At 43.1% G+C, this 17,692-nt stretch overlaps 1 protein-coding gene across 5 annotated transcripts in view; it reads left to right on the top strand.

Moving 5' to 3' along the window:
- The first annotated feature begins 299 nt into the window (after positions 1-299).
- The window catches only part of TC2N (tandem C2 domains, nuclear), a 35,311-nt gene continuing 17,918 nt past the window's right edge, over positions 300-17,692 (top strand). For 3 of the 5 annotated variants that reach the window (XM_051622149.1, XM_051622150.1, XM_051622145.1), the window contains exon 1: positions 300-386. The gene's annotated coding sequence lies outside the window, so the exon portion shown is untranslated. Of the gene's footprint in view, positions 387-572; positions 604-16,404; positions 16,458-17,692 lie in introns of those variants that run through there. The other 2 variants (XM_051622146.1, XM_051622148.1) reach the window with 2 other exon arrangements.

Genomic DNA, 17,692 nt, shown 5'->3' with positions numbered 1-17,692 from the left:
ATTTCCTGCTGAAGTTTCTGAACCAATCCACCATATGTGATCTGTAAACTACCCTGATGACTATGCACTCTGTGGCAAGGGCTTTCTCTCATATGTCTACATAAAGCCTAACTTGACAGGGATCCATATTCCAGATGGACATGCCATTTACTAAGAAGAGTACAGAAAATTAAAATTCACTTTTCCTCCCTAAAACCATAGGCCTGGTTTTGCTTCCAGCAAAGCAAGCGCCGGCTTCGGCACTGCCTTTGCTAGCGTGACAGTCCAGCAGAGGACAAGGAGAAGTTCCTGGCCGCTATTTGGAGATAAATCTGCCCCTGTGAGCAGCTGTGGTGAGGCGGGGGAGTTCCAGGTTGGCGGGGAAACCCCTTCGGCGAGAGGGATCGGTGAGTAAGCGCCGCAGCCGCGCACCTGAAGGTGCCTGCCGGGCAGGGCAGGCGGGGCCGGGAGGGAGGCGAGGTCTGGGCGGGCGAGGCGGCGGGGCAGGGGCAGGGGCAGGGGCGGCCCTGGGGCAGGGCAGGCCGGGCCGGGCAGGGCAGGGCAGGCCCGCAGGAGCGGCGGCAGGAGGCGGCGGGCGGCAGAGGACGGGCGCCCTGGCAGCAGGTACCGCGCCGGGGGAGGGCGAGGGTTTCGCTGGGGAGAAGAGGGCGGCGGGAGCGTGGCGCGGGCAGCGAGGGGCGGCAGGGCCGGGCAGGCCGAGCGCCGGGCCGGGCCGAGGCGGAGAGGCCCCCGCGGCCGCCGGCGGAGCCCGGGCCGGGTGTCCCGGGCGGGCGGGCGGGGGCCGGAGGTGGTGGTTTGCTTTGCTTGCCTAGTCGCTCATGGGAAGTGTAAGTTGGGCTTTATCTTTCCGGCAGAACCATTTGATTGCCCACCCCCAGCAGCGCCTGTAGCTCGGTGCAGCAGCAGGGGCTGTGCGTGAGAGTCAGTGGGAACAGAGCTGGCTGGGAAGGTGGGCTTTTGCTGGGCTGTCTTGCCGAAGTGGCTCCTCCGTGTAGATCCCTGATGTGATGGAATGTAACGTAACTGCCTTGTGCACTGATCCTTAAGGAGTATTTAAGCATGAATCTACAGTCATGCTGTTGCAATGTGTAAATGTCATTTTTCTCACTCTGCATATAAAGCTACTGAGAAACAAATTATCTTTTTTACAAATCCTAAGGTATTTCACTTGGTGCAGACTCAGAAATATGTTGAATTGGATAGCATGCTTTTCAAGTCAGTATTTGGGTTAGACATTACAAATAAATTCTTCACTTGTGAGAGTGGTGAGACACTGAAACAGGTTGGAAGGGAAGCTGTGGACCAAAAGGGACATCTCTGAGTCAGTGTCCAGGTCCTGTGTCATCCATGGAGAGATGTCCCAGCACAGAGGTGTCCTGCCAGAGGGTTAGTTGGTGGCAGAAAGTTGTCCTAGACCTGTTGTGGATGTCCCCTCCCTGTAAGTCTTCGAGGCCAGGTTGGATAGAGCTTTGAGCAACCTGTTCTAGTGGGAGGTGTTCCTGTCCATGGTGGGAATTTGAACTATCTGATCTTTAAGGTCCGTTCTATGAACTGTTCTATGATTCTGTGATTCTTAAGAGATGTCAGCATATTGATTAACCTATTTTTTTTCTAAGCAGGCTGAAACTTGACAGGCAAATTGAACTTGCAAAACATGACTTGCAAGAGGCAATGTTACTGGGCAGTTTGTGTAACAGGCAGCTTTGCACATCTGTAGTGCCTTGCCACCATGCCACACTATCAGTGTGGGGTTTGGAGAGAAAACCTTTTGGTGCCTGGGGTTTGTTTATGACTGTATGAGTGTCAGTTTGACAGTGCACTTCCAAGATTTGGCTCAGGACTGTGTGTCCTGTCAAGTGACAGACCTCGAGAAGTGGTAGTAGGTAGGAAAAGAGTAACTATATCGAACTACTACAGAATTAAATCTCTGTATAAATTAGGTCATATAAATTGTGGTCTTCATATAACATATAAATTGCCAGTCTCAAACTAGTATTGCTACATGAAAATATCCTTGTAAAATAAAAATATTCTGGGTGAATTGACATCTAAGCATTATCCTAGGCAAGAAATAACTAATGAGATCACCTTTGCTAGGAACACGTCAGGTAACTACAGATATGGTTTAGCAAAAATTCAGCAGGAAGTTGTGAATATAGCTAGACAGAGTTTCTTGTGTGTACTGGATGAAATTGACATCAGAAAATACATTGCATCTATAAAAGTTACAACTTGCTGCATCCAGAGCACAGTGAAAGCAGCAGTTGTGTGACTGTAAGCAGTTTCAAACTATCCCGTTCAAAAGCCACAATGTACTTTTTAAATGCATACCATACAGCCTGGATTCCTGGGTGGTTCAGATCACTCTGCTTATTAAACAGCAGTCCAAAATAAATATAATCTTAAGTTGAGCTGGTCTTGTAACTTTCCTTCAATGTGGAATGTGCCCAATGTCTTATGTCATGTATTTCTCTAGATAAGAATGAAAAAGTCAGTATTATGGCCGTTCCTACAATGTACACTTACAGTCAGTGCCATTGTAATTGTTCAGAAAGAGAACTAGATCTCAAGGGACATATACACTGGACCACAGCTGTGAAGTACTTGGGCACCCAAATGATCCTGTGGGCACCCACTCCTCAGAGCTAGATCCTTGCAGTTCTAACCCTCGGTTTCTGATCTGTGCAGGCTCAGGTTTTTGCAATAATACTCACTGAATGCACTGAGGTCTGCAGCTTGATGTGCCTTTAATTTTGACAGTGTTGATTAGTTAGGTGCTCAAGCTGTCCAGGGATCCAGAGGCGAGGTGTTCCTTGATAAGTTGCTCTTGGAGAGACCAAGTGTCTTTCAGATTACATATAGATGATCAGGACCACTTCAGAAACATGCAGGGGAGTATACTGCCATGGTGGGTTTGTTTGTTTCTTTCTTGAGAGCTGTTACCCGCATGTGAAGAGCCAAGTTCTGAATTTTCATATTCCATTTCTTAAGACAGTGCTAGAGCCATAAACCTTTGTGTTCTGGGCTTGTGGTCTCTAACTCCTTACTTATGAAACTGCTTTGTCTTGCTTTCAATACAGAAATATTCATTAGGTGAGCTGTGATCCTACAACTCAGTGGCTAGGGCATGAATCCAGGAGTGGGGAAGTTTGATCTCTAGTCCTTTTTCCAGCTGTATGTTAAATATTAAAAATATATTTGCAGAATACATGTGGTTAAGCAATATGGAATTTTAAGAAAAAAAAAATATTTATTATTGAAGTGTCCCTTGATTCTTGCAAATATTTATAAAAATCACACATATTGAAAACGCTGCACCCAAAGGGTACGTTGGACTCCACAGAGGTCCCATCAATTCCACTGCCCCTCCCTGCACTTAATTTAGGTGATGGATCGCTGGGTGATTAAATCCTCTTTATTTTTATGCTATGGAAAGAGTAAAAGTGGGCAGGATTGTTCAGTCAGTTGTGAGTGTAGGCTATTAATTTACAGTGTTGGGGAAAAAGCTCAGACTCTGGTCTCTTTTTCCCTGTCCTAATCAGTAGGCTCAGTCATTTTACTTGTTTTTTCTGTCACTTGTGTTTCCTATTGCCTGGTTTGCTTTTGGCTCAGCCTCTGTTCATTGTACTCAGGTGTTTTAGTTTCAGATGTAGGTTACTGTAAATGCACTCCCCAGTGTTGCGGGTTGGCTGTGAAAAGGGGGGTCCTGCTCTGCCCCCCCGTTTTCCTCACCCCACCTTGTGCAGTCAACCACAGGGCAAGTTGGAAAACTACTTTAAAAAAAAAAATAAAATGTTTGTTTATTTTGGTGGTTTAGTTTTGCATCTGATTACTGAGCCGGGCCAGCTCATTGTGCAGCTGCATGTTTACTAGATCCAACAGGAATGGTTGTTGGCAAGGGAGAGCCAAACTGTCCCTCTGCTAGCAGACAGCCGTGTAGGCAAGTTCAGAAGAGGTGGACGCAGCCTCCGCGTGTTGTGGGCAGAGCCAGAGGACCTGCCTTTGAAGGGCAGCCTCCACCAGGAAGCCAGGGTTTGGGTGGTTTAGGTGTACTGTCTTCCTGTGAATCCTGTCTGCTTTGGCTTATACCAGGAGTACCTCTGACTTTGGTGAAACATTTATTGAACTTGTTCACTTGATAAAAATACAATTTACGTCATTTAGTTAATTTTGCATGATGCATATCCTGACCTATTGCTCCCCTCTTTGGACTCTTGTTTCATTTTATAAAACAACTACTTTGTTTACTCTGAATTGCTATTTCCCAAGATACCTTAAATCTGGTAAATATTCTCTCTAGTCTAAGTAGGACAACACCCAGTCTCTGTCAGCAGAGGACCTAAGGTCTCATCTCTTTAAAGTGAAAGGCAGAGTGGGCTTTGGCTTTAAGTAGGACAGTCTGAGTTATGGTTAGGCTGTGGTGTTACTCTGGTTAGTAATGCTATTCGGGTTCCCTCAGAAAAAATGCTTATGTGGAGGGAAAATATATTGATAGCCTTTTGAATCTTCAGACCTAAACTGAGGAGCCTCATGTGGGAAGAGGTTCAAATCATGGGTTTGGTTTGGACTCATATGTGTTGCATCATATCTCTTACTCATGTTAATACATCAAACCATGCAGAATTAGTGAAGACACTTCTCTTAAGCTTAGTATGAGTGTTTGCCTGTCATTGCAGCTGAAGTTTACATTAATTCAGTGCCAAAAAAGTATTATGTCAGAAATCTGATGCTTATCTTTCCTGTAAATTGTACCCTGGTGATTTTGTTTTGAAGCTTTGGTTTTCAAAGTGATCTAATAGCCGCACTTAAAATTGAGAGAACAGAGAATTAGGCCCCAAACAAAGGTCCTTGGTGTTTGAGCGGTTCTTGTGGGCATTGCAGTGAGCTTTGGGTCTGGCCTGAAGTTCTGGAGATGCTGCTTTGGCAGTTAAATTTTGAAGTCCAAGAAAGCAATCTAGAAGGACTGTACCCAGTGGCCTCAAAACCTGTTGGACCCTTAAATTACTCTGGCACCTGTGTTTTGGAGCCTGGAACCTGGACGTGGACTTGTACAGTCTGCTTCAGCCTGGGCGGGGCCAGTGGCGTGCGGGGCCCTAGACCCCTGTGGCCTCATTGCCTGATTGGGATATGTTAATGCACATGTGTAGTGCCTCAGCTCTATCTGAAGCATGGAGACACAGAAGCTGCTTGGCTTTTGTGTGACAGCCTCATCACCAGAGCAGTGGAGAGTGTCTTCCACTTGCAGGAATCCAACCCCTCACTCCCACAGAGCCTTCATGCCTCCAGACTAAGGAGACGGGATGTGGGCCTGTCCACCCACCCTACTTGTTGAACCTGGGCCTGTGTGCACAGCTTCAGGTGGTTATGTGGCCAGAAGATGATCCCATCATTGATCAAGGCATGGCAGAAGCTGGAGGGGGCAGATCAGGGGGGGCTACAGAAGGGTTCTCTTTGCAAAATTCAGGCCTCCAGTCCACTGTGTGCATATCTTTTTCAGTGAGGAAAGTGCCTGCCGCACTGCAGAGAGGAGGGTAGTCAAAAAGAGGTTTACAAGTACCTCGAGCTAGCAGCACTTCTGTGATTGCAGTTAACTGATAAAAAACCAAGTTGAGCTTCCTGTTTGAGAGATTAATAAAGTGTTGTTTAGCACTTAGCTTCTAGGTGATAACAAAACATCCTCAAGACCAGTTTCATTTCACAACAGAGGAAAATTCAAAACCTCTTTGTTCTGGGTTGGGCTTGTTTTGTGTTTTGTGGTTTTTTATCCAATTTACTTTTGCAATATGAGATTGTCAGTCTCTAAACTGAGAACTCTGTCAGTCTCCTGTTCAGGTTCTCTATCTGCTGACTGGTGACTGGAGTAGCCAAAACTTCCTCCATGAAACCTTGATCAAACCCAGAACATCTCCCTGCATTATCCTGGCTTTTGTCCAATTCAGTGGTATATGTACTTGCGGATTTAGTCTCACCAATGTGTGGAATTATGGGTGAAAAATCTCCTGCAAAGAGTGTTGATTTAAACTCAATAGGATTAAAAAAAAAAGCCTACATTTGTGGTGTAGCCATTTGTTCACTTTGTTTTAAGTAAGTGTTTCCTGCAAGGGGAAAAAGGGAATGATAAGCTCATGCTGCCGACTTCTGCTCCCAGGACCAGTCTTCTCAGAGGGGAGCAGAGCCCTGCTGCTGTTCCCCACAGTTGCAGCAGCACTTGGCCAATAGTAATTGGGATGTTGATGTTTCCATAAAATTGAGACAGTCCTGATTTCTGCTGTTTTCTCCCAATGTCTACGCAAAATTATTTACAAATACCTGTTTTATGCAGTGTCTGGTTGCCACTCATCTGTCTGGGCAGCTGCCAGTTGTTCTAGCCAGTACAGCCCTTTGAGAGGCACTGCTGGGGCTGTAGAAAGTGGTTGGGTTGATATAAAGCAAAAAATAATAAGTAGTTGCCCCTTATAAAAATGGGATCCTCCTGAACTCGCATTTTTAAACATGTTTAGGCAGCTTCCTGAGCTCAGTGCATGTGCCCTGCACTCCCAATTTGTTTTGAATTTTCATTAATTAAGATCAGTTCCCATTTCCTCTTCTCAAGTAATTAATTTCATCTGTTTTTGTGTATGAGATGTATGGGACTCACCTGTTTCCTTTCGTTATCTCAGCCATAGTCTTTTAACCTTCATTTATAGAACTTAGGTTTTCCTTCCTCTCGCTGCAATTTGTAACTAGTTATAAAGTGGAACAGTGAGGAGCAGGACTGTTAAACAGGGAATCCTCATCCTGTGGAAACTACATAGTAGAAAGTTTTTTATTTTCATCATGAACAGGATAACTCTGTGTAAAATAGCAATTAATTAATGTAAAATAACTAATAAAAACCTGTTTCAGCTAAAACAAAGCAGTAGATGTTTGTATGCAAGAACATCGAGAAATATTCCATCTTTACTCTTGTAGGTCAGTAGGGTCCCCTTAAAAGAATTTTAATGGTAATTAAACTATATTTTTCCTTGCAAAACTGTTTGGGTTTGTTGTTTTGTTTTTCTTTCATATATACCAGAGGATCTACTTTTCATTAGCTGTCTGGATATTATATGTGTGTTCATGCTTTCTGTGTGTCTTTTTGGTCATGGCAGAGGCTGAGGCATCCTGGATGACATTCAGTGCTGTCTTTTAGTGTTGCATTGAGTTGGTTTCCAAGGCCCATCATTTGAGAGCTAGACACGTTTAGCCATGTTAGGGAACTCACAGGCAGATGCTCTTGCCTAAAATACCTTCTTTGTGGCTGTTCGTTTGAAAAACGCATCCAGATGTTTCCAGTTCTCTTTGGTATCGGGGCTGTAGAGGGGCTGCTGACAGTTCTGTTTTTGTGGCTTCCTGGCATTAATGCAGAAGGAGAAAAGATGGATTAAAACCTGACACAGAATACATAAAAGAAAGTATTAAATTTTAATGTAGATTATAAAGTAACCATCAGTGATTGTCCTGATTTTTTCCTAATTTGCTTAGAGCAAAGGACTTAATGTTGAATTCTTTCCATGTTCTCATCAAAAGCCAAGTTCTTTTTACAGAGATTTTAGTCTCTTAGGTTTTCTTCTCTGGTGTCCTGACTTCAACTCTTGCTTTGCTGTTTTCCATCTGAGTCCAAAGTGATCTGCAATCCAACATAATGGATTTATTCTTTTGTGTTTACTGCCTCAATACATACCATATTCTACATCCTTGTCCAAGTCAGCGAATTTATCTACAGTTCACAGAAACAGTGTTGTCATTTCAGTAATTGAATGAATTGGTTACTTGCCTAATGCAGCATTGGGAAGAAACACTATCAACGTTTACAGCCCAGAGCACAGGGGATTCAGCATATTAAAATACCAGATTCTAAGCTTTATCATGGGATAGATTTCTAATGTTCCCTTCTTAATTCAAATATAAATCTTACATGAGAAAAATTGGCTCAGATTTATGAAAACTGTTCTTTTGGCCCTTGTAAATCATGTTATTAATCTTATGCATACTAGGGCAGACTTGGATTAAGTCTGCATTTAAGGGCTGCAGGTGCAAGCCTAAGCCAGAGTCAGGATGTCCCTGGGGACTGTGTCAGAAGGATGACTGGACCGTGTACTCATGCCAGGACTTGCTTGATTTCTCCAATGGGTGCCTGGAAAGCAGAGGCAGTTGTTCCTGTAGCACAGTGATTCAAGCACACACACCTGTTCAGCTTGTTAGGGAAGTAGACAAGAGGAGTTAGTTCTCTTTGTGACATACTCTGTTTGATGGTCTGTGCCTGGGCTGTATGTGCAGCTGTGCTGAAGGCCACTTGGCCTCTTCCAGTCTGAAGCCCTGCGAAGAAGTAGCTGCTGAGCTGAAGGAGACCACAGCTAGATTGTACAAGTACTCTTTCTGCAGGGTTCAGCTCAGGGCCTGCACAAAGGAAGACATACATTAGGCAATCTTCATCTGGGCAGAGTAGCTGGAGGGAGATGGGGAAGTAGCAGTGGGACATGGCATGGTCTCTTACAACTGCATGTAGGAAGACGTGGCTGATCCAGGCAAAGCTTCTGCCCTGGTTCAGTGAAAGCTAGACCTCCTTGGCAGGAGAATGCTTAAAGCAGCTCATGGGATCACAGTGAGCTCTGCTTGTACCTCTATGACAACAGCTCAGCTAAGGATTGACTTCCAAGGTGGTTGTCTTTTGTCTTGGGAGAAGCCTGCTGAACCTGAAGAAGTTCTGTTTTTGTACAATTGTCATATCCCAACAGATAGCAGTGAAATATTCTGCATTCCTACTGATTGCAAGGGTTTAAAACTTCACATGCAACTTTTATCTCTAGGAGAGCCCTGCAAAGAAAAAATCTTCCCTGAACACTATGGCAGTCACCACATGGACTGTGGAGATGCTCTCTGCAAGCTGCCACCCTTTTCTTCTTCCCCACTTGCTCAGAATGTAGTCAGGAGGATCATAGAATCATAGAATCCTAGGGGTTGGAAGGGACCTCGAAAGATCATCTAGTCCAACCCCCCTGCCAGAGCAGGGTCACCTAGAGTACATCACACAGGAAGGCGTCCAGGCGGGTTTTGAATGTCTCCAGCGAAGGAGACTCCACAACCTCTCTGGGCAGCCTGTTCCAGTGCTCTGTCACTCTTACAGTAAAAAAATTTTTCCTGATATTCATCTTAAACCTCCTATGCTCCAACTTGTATCCATTACTCCTTGTCCTGTCACTGGTCTTCACTGAAAAAAGCTTAACTCCATCGTCTTGACACTCACCCTTTACATATTTGTAAACATTGATGAGGTCCCCCCTCAGTCTCCTTTTCTCCAAACTAAAGAGACCCAGCTCCCTCAGCCTTTCCTCATAAGGGAGATGTTCCACTCCCTTAATCATCCTTGTGGCTCTGCGCTGGACTCTTTCAAGCACTTCCCTGTCCTTCTTGAACTGAGGGGCCCAGAACTGGACACAATATTCCAGATGTGGCCTCACCAATGCAGAATAGAGGGGAGGAGAACCTCTCTTGACCTACTAACCACACCCTTTCTAATACACCCCAGGATGCCATTGGCCTTCTTAGCCACAAGGGCACACTGCTGACTCATGGTCATCCTCCTGTCTACCATGATCCCCAGGTCCCTTTCACCTACACTGCTCTCCAGCAGGTCAGCCCCCAACCTGTACTGGTGCATGGCGTTTTTCTTCCCCAAATGCAAAACTCTACACTTGCTCTTGTTAAACTTCATCAGGTTTTTCCCCGCCCAAGTCTCCAGCCTGTCTAAGTCTCTCTGAATGGCAGCACAGCCTTCTGGTGTGTCAGCCACTCCTCCCAGCTTGGTGTCATCAGCAAACTTGCTGAGGGTACATTCTGTGCCCTCATCCAGGTCGTTGATGAAGATATTGAACAACACCGGTCCCAGTACCGACCCCTGAGGGACTCCGCTAGTCACAGGCCTCCAACTAGATTCTGCCCCATTGACTACAACTCTCTGACTTCTTCCTTTCAACCAGTTCTTGATCCACCTCACTGCCTGATCATCAAACCCATACTTGATCAACTTATCTACAAGGATGCAGAGAGCCAGTGGTGGACCAGGAACAGTTTGGGATCTCGATGCAATGCTGTGGGAATGACAGCAATCTAGCCCTTACAGATATTAATTAATGAAACATATTGTCACCTCAGATTATCCTGCGACATTGTTTAGTCTGAGATGCATAGTTCAGTTGTGGTATCAGCCTGAATAAAACTGGTCAGAGAAGTGTGACAGGGTTTTGGAGAAGAGCTGTGCAAAATAGACTTGAATGCTGTAAAACCTACAGTTTTAAACTTGTCTACATGGCTTGCTTTGGTCTACTTAGCGTACTGAAGAGGAATATAAGAGAAGGTTAGAACCTAACCTTTTAAGATCTGAATGAAGAAAAGAGATACTACTGATGATCAACACTCTTAATATAGCAAAGTCACAAAAACTGGGGAAAAAATTTGAAACAGTTAAAATATTAACAGTGAAAGTGACTGGCTATTGGAATATTTTCTGAATAAAACCCATATATCCTGCTTAAATTGTTTAGTGTAGTGTAGGAGTGGTGGGATGAGGGTGCATAATGGAACATGGGTGCATAATGGGCCTTCTGGTCTTCAAAAGTAAGACTGCTTTAGTAAGCTGTATGTGACCAAGAGGAATTTGAAGGACATGACTGTGCTGATTTGTGCCAGTGATCCATTCGTTCAGTTCGGTTCCTGTTTCTGGGATCAGTGAGAAGAACCCATAAAGCTTCCCTCAATGCCATCGTTTACCAGCACAGGAAGGTGCTTCCTGTGCCTAGGCAGTTAGTGGTTTGTTTGCGTCATGGAGCGTGACACTTTTCCCTGCAACTTTTTACCATCTATTTCTTCTACCAGATTTGATTGTGTAACTCCTTAAACAGCTCCACAAGGCTCTTTGCCCCAGGAAAACTTTGCAATGGTCCCTGATAAAATCCCCATCATCTAAACTAGGTTAATGGTGCATAGCCATTTTTTTTCAGTTTTAAGAATGTAATTACACTTTTTCTTCATTTATTCGCTGCACTGGGAGAGCTTTGCATTTCTTCGTTATTTTTATGTCAAACTGTAAGACGTCTCTCCCAAGAATAGCTTTCTGGTTGTGCTCTTCAAAAGCCTTCTCAAAACTTCCCTTTTTCTCTTGTATTATTTCAGCATCTCCGTTGTGATCTGCTCCTTTCAGGGAGAAACACCTTTCTCTTTCCAGGCACAGAAAAAAAGAAAAGCCTCATGTTTTCTTTATTTCCTTTGAAGACAGAAGAACTGGAGTAATCTCTGTGTGCACATTCACAGAGCTTTCATGCTTTTCTCCGAGTTGGGGTTACAAGTAGAGAAGGAAAGTGTATGTACGCACATAGACCCACTAGTTACTGCAGATACCACTGTTGTGGGGCTCTCCTGAAGCAGGCATGGATAGGAGCCTTTTGTCATGTCTCTGGTCGGTGTGTGTGGGCATGACATTTTTTGTTGACTTTTTTTTTTTTCCTCCAGACAATCTACTACTGCCTAAATTTGTAATGAACAGGAACAAAGGCTTATGTCCTGTCTTTTCACATGCTCAGACCTACTTGAAGTGCCTCTTTCGCCTATGTGACTGGTATAAATCAGACCTGCCTACAGTAGCAAAAAAGGACTCTATGTCTTTGGCAATTATGCCCGTGCATGGCACTTTCAGTGTAGCTGGGTGCATGTGCTGTTCTTGCTGCTATAGTAGCAAAGTATCTGGAGGCAAATTTTAAAAAAATATGTAAGGTGTTTTACTAGTGTTCACTGGTTTTGAGATGCAGTGGTCACAAGCCACCCCTCTTCAGACAAAAAGCTGTGCTGAAAGTGGTGCACAGCTCCCAGACGTTCTCCCCAAGAAGCAAAACTACAGAACAGATGGCTGTGGATTTTCAGCCTTTTGCAGCGTCTCCACCATCAAAAAAGAATCCATCTGACCTGCAGCAGAAGCAGCCTTTGCTGTGCTGTGTTTTTATTAATCATCTGTAGACAGGGTGGTGGTATTGGTTATGCTCTTTAAAGGACTTATATGACTGCATCTCCTGGATATGAAAGGCAGACAGGCACAGAGGTAGCATAAATGTGGTGTTTGGCTGGGGTGTGAACTGGCAAGCCTGGGCTCTCTTTTTCTACACGGCAGACCCTCAGATGTTGCACAGTGTCATGACTCCACTGGGTCTACTGGAACTGTAGACACATCATTTGAGGATCTGTCCCAAATGCTTAATATCAACTGATCATCCCTGTTTCCAGATATTTTCTTTTACACCTTCCGCTTTGTGAGGACTTACTGCTACTAGAAATTTTGCCGTGGTACGTTTCTGGAACACAGCTCTGAGTACGTGTTTCATACATTTATGGCTGGCAATAAATCTCATAACATTTGAAACCTCTGGTTTAGCCAGCTTTCCCAGTTTGAGATCAGCTGTTTCACCTTTGTGTCAATTGCATAGTTATAAGTGTTACCTGATCAGCTTCTATGGAGCAGTGCTGTGAGTAAATGCACTAAAATACTTTGGCAGCCTACAAACTTCTTGCAAAACACACCCTTTCATCATAAGGCAGCAAAGACCTGACTTTTCTGATGGCTTTCAGCTTTTAATATTTAATGTTGTGATCATCCGTTTTCTATCATGTTCTTTCTGTTTAATGAGTTGTTGAAAATATTTACTTTCTTCTCCAAACATCTCTGTCTTGTAATCATTCTGGAGGCATCTGGAACTGAAGTCTTTGATACTCTGTTTATCTGATTTTAGCTCATTCAGAATTTCTATCAGAGAAATCTGGAAATCATTAAGATAATTTATGTTCTCCATCTAAAGCCATTAAAATAGTAGTGATTGTAATTCTCTAGGCTCTGTGTATGTGTGTGGTTGGTTTTTAAACTTCATTGTTCCAGGATGTTCTAATAACCTTGGCTCTCCTTCTGCCTTAGTGTGGAAGTTCTATTGCTGAGTTACATTTTACTGTCTTATTTTGACTTGATACTGGGAAGAGTGAAATTAAATTGGTGGAAAACACCAAGGAAGAGAGAGTCACAAGATCTCAGTTCAGTTCCCTCTTCTGCTGCAAGTGATTTGATTTCTCTATCTCAGATTTTTGTCTGAAAATTGGGGTAATTCTCCTTGGAGTATTGTGTCCAGCTCTGGAATCCTCAATACAGGAAAGACATGGAGCTGTTGAATTGGATCCAGAGGAGGACCACAAAAATGATCATAAGGATGCAACACCTCTCCTATGATGAAAGGCTGAGACAGTTGAGGTCGTTCAGCCTGGAGAAGAGAAGGCTCTGAGGAGACCTTATAGTGGCCTTTGAGTACTTAAAAGGGACTTATAAGAAAGACGGGGACAAACTTTTTAGCTGGGCCTGTTGTGGTAGGACAAGATGTAGTGGGTATATTCAGACTAGATACTAGGAAGAAATTTTTCACAATGTGGGTGAAGAAACACTGGCACAGGTTGCCCAAAGATGTGGTAGATGCCCCATCCCTGGAAACACTCAAGGTCAGGTTGGACAGGGCCCTGAGCAACCTGATCTAGTTGAAGATGTTCCAGCTAACTGCAAAGGGGGTGGACTAGATGACCTTTAAGGTTCCTTCCAACCCAAACTATTCTATGATTTTTCTCCTGTCTTTTTCTCAGTCTAGTATCTCCATGAATGGAGGATATCTTTGTCACACGCATACTGCATAACAAAAATTGATGCTAAAACTTAGAGATAAGGTCGAGGAGTCATAACTTTTCGGTAAGATGGTTGGCAATGATGGGAAGTCAGTACTTCTTTAGTGGTGCAGCTAACAGATCTCTCTACAGTTCAGGTTTATTTGGTAAGTTTATTCCCAGACAAATGCATGTCAGTACAACCTTTCAACAACTGTGAAATGATATGCTGAAGGTTTTTGGTTAGCTGACACCAGCAAAAGGTTCTGCCATGTGGGAGAAGTTTAACCTTTGATAGAAATGTCAGCTTCTGTCAAGATCATGACATACTTGTTTAATCATCTACAAGATTTTTGTTCCTCTTCAGTTAGTAAAATATACAAGAGAACCTGCTAAATTTCTCTCTGTCTCACATGGTTAAGACAAAACTTTTGCATGCAGTGAAAGTTGTACAAGTAACTTGGGAATACAGATATGAGAAAATACATGATCTGAGAGCCAAGCCATCTAATTTACTGGCAGGATTGCTCTCTGAACTAAAAAAACCCAAACAACAAATATATTTATATCTGCGGTTTAATTAAGTGAATTAAAACCTTAAAAAGTAATTGTGACTGTCCATGCTGTGATTTTACAAAGCAAAGTGCTCAAAGCAGAATAAGGGAGCACTGTACCCCTAGCAAATGCTGTGTTTTTGCTGTGTGGCTGTGCTATAAGTCTAGGAACACAAGCACAAAATTTGTCACTGAAACCATTACATTTTTAAGCTTAAAAAAAGTATAAAGAGTGTTGTAGTCTCTTACTCTTGGAACTTTCTTTTCAAAATACTGTATTTAAGCTCAAACTGAATTGGAAACTCTAAGCTATGTGTCTATATACTTTGGCATTGGCTACTGATACTACCTTGCCTACCAAACAGTAATCTGTAAATAGTGTGCTCTCTTCTGTACAATAGGCAGTGATTAATTGCTTTATATTTATCTTCAGATAGGAAAAAAATGTATTCATGTTTGCATATTGATAAATGGGGGAAGAAAAGGTAATGGTCAAAGACTATCACAGGTTACTTGGTCTTACTGTGGAAGACCTGGTCTTTTTTGAAAGATAGAAGTACAAAAGATGTAAAATTGCATTACTACTGTTGTATCCTTGACACTTGTATGTAACCCTTTCTTTCTGGGTAAGGCACTCAACGCTGAGATGGAAAAGCAACTGCTTGTGGCAGAAGATTTACATTTATTTATTTGCTCACATAAATGGTTCCAGCTATACAATTCTGGGGAAAGGAGTTACTATCATGAACTGAATTTTCTGTGATGTAGAAAAACTAATTTTTCCACTTCATGTAGCTGGAAAGTAGGGCGGTTTCTAACATTTTGGTTTCTTCACTAGCAGTAGCAAATACATTCAATCTGGACATTTTGAGATAAAAGACTGTTTTGCCTGCGCAAGCTGCCACTGAGGCTTAGATACCATTGTTGCAGAGCTCAGAGCAAACGAAGCAGCTGTTTCAGCCCAGTTTAAACATGGTGAGCAAAAGTAAAGCATATTAACTCCAGCTGTGTGCTGATAACAGCTGGGAAGGAAAATCACTGCAAGGGAACCTTAAAGTAAACTTTGAATTCTAGCAGGCGTAGCTATCACAAATATGCCTCTGAGGGAGGAAAAGAGGTAAAAATTTGCTCCTTAGAAGAAAGGATAATTTAATGAGAAATACCTGTGCCTCTTTTTGTGCTTCTCTGAAGATGCAAAGCAGGTCCTGGATTTGATGGTGTTGCCTCCTAAGATTTTTTTATGCAGATCATGTACTGTATTTACACTTGTGCAATTCTGACATCAGGGCAAGTACTGAGTGATGGATTCTCTGCAGAGTGATTGTGTCCCTTTTAAAGCAGGGTACTGCATCCGTGCCCTTTATTGTTAGAGACCACACTGTAATCTCTCACTGGTAGCATCCTGCTTTCCAGAATAATGTGTGCCACTACTAGGCCACTTCTGAGTGTTCACTTGCATTTTGTTCATTTGGGGCTATTGAACACAAAGAGCAGTATAAAATATCATTAAATAATTAATGTAACTAGTTCTAAAACCAGCAAAGATTATTCTGAGAAATTGTACTCAACAAAATAGTCCCTTAGGTGCTTGTTGCAGTAGAATAATGGCTTACTTAAATTTAGGTCCAGTGGGAATATATTTTAAGAATTTCCTTCTGATCACTATTGTGTGATAGCTCATGATTAAGAGTAATCCTGGAGCAGTTATGTAGTTGTAGTAACAGACCTTCATTATATTTCACAGTTGTATTTTAAAGATGACAGGTCAATTCAAGTCTTCCTTGTGAAGCCTTGTGCTCTCAGTGACTTTGTAAAACTGGTAAGTTAAAACTCAGAAGTGCTGAGGTACTATAAAGTGTGAAAGTGCTGGTCAGTAAGTATATGCTGTCCTTGCTCAGTATTTGCAAATTCATACATCTATTGATAACTTGCAGTTACAGCCTACCTGTGGAAATAAGTAATGTTATAACAAGAAAGCACATGTTTTCTATGTTAGGTGAAGTGTCACAGAATCACAGTATGTTAAGAGGTTGGAAGAGACCTTGAAAGATCATCTAGTCCAACCCCCCTGCCCGAGCAGGATCCCCTAGAGTTGGTCACACAGGAACGTTTGCAGGTGGGTTTTGAAGTGTCTCCAGAGAAGGAGACTCCACAACCTCTCTGGGCAGCCTTTTCCAGTGCTCTGTCACCCTCACAGTGAAAAAGGTTCGTCTTATGTTTACGTGAAACTTCCTATGCTCCTGCTTGCACCCATTGCCACTTGTCCTATCATTAGACATCACTGAGAAGAGCCTGGCTCTGTCCTCCTGACACTCGCCCTTAATGTATTTGTAAACATTGATGAGGTCACCCCTCAGTCTCCTCCAAGCTAAAGAGACCCAGCTCCCTCAGCCTTTCCCGATAAGGAAGATGTTCCACTCCCTTAGTCATCTTTGTGGCTCTGCACTGGACTCTTTCAAGCAGTTCTGTCCTTCTTGAGTTGAGGGGCCCAGAACTGGACACAATATTCCAGATGTGAAATAACAAGGTTAGTGAGTATAAGATCCAGCAGTGCTCCTCTCCTTGTTGGCTCATCCACCATTTGCATCAAGAAGTTATTGTCAGTGCACTGGAGGAACCTCCTGGTCTGTGAATGGCTGGCTGAGTAGGCCTTCCAGCAAATATCTGGGTAGCTAAAATCCCCCATGAGAACCAGGGCCTGTAGTTGTAAGGCTGCTTTCAGAGTTTTGTGGGCCTTTTAAAAGGAAAGGGTTTTTTTATACATATAAATGTTATTCCTGTTAACCATATTTCTGTGGTGCTCTAGTGGTCTTTGAATACACGTACAAAGAAAATTATGGCACTGTTCAAGATACAGGTGGGAGTAGCTTCCGTGCTGGAACACTGACGCTTTTAGCAGTTTCTTGCAGTTCAGATATCTGAGCAAATGTGTCCATTTTTGTGTAGCTGTTAAAGAGGTCCCTGCTCACTGTGGGGTGGGAGCTGAACTACATGACCTCTAAAGGTTCCTTCCAACTGAATGTATTCTATAATTTTCTCTGTGCTTTCCCCCTTTCTCTTCCCTGTTGTCTTTCCCACCCTTTCATCTTATATTTATGTTCTGTTTGGTGTCTTCCTCTAACCTTGAAAGGTTGGAATCGGGTCTTGGGTATGTTGTGCATATAACCTTGTGTACTTTAAGTACATGTAAAAGGACTAGACTTAGCTAAAGTTTTGGACAGGAGACTATGCAGCTGTCTGTGTCCCTCTGAAAAGAGAACATAAGGATATGAATAAAGACATTTAAATGGGGCCAGTTAGTATTGTCATAAAGTTTCTTTAATGTTAACCAGCTGTTTTAGGCTTGTTCTCATTCTTTAGTAGATTACATGCCTCATATTTTGCTGGAAGTTAGCATTCTATTTCTGTGTGCATAGCAGACAATTATATAATAAAACAGG

Source organism: Apus apus, chromosome 5 (assembly GCF_020740795.1).
Source record: "Apus apus isolate bApuApu2 chromosome 5, bApuApu2.pri.cur, whole genome shotgun sequence".
Classification (NCBI taxonomy): domain Eukaryota; kingdom Metazoa; phylum Chordata; class Aves; order Apodiformes; family Apodidae; genus Apus; species Apus apus.
The sequence above is the reverse complement of the archived record's forward strand: the minus strand, read 5'-3'. Positions and strand labels throughout refer to the sequence as shown.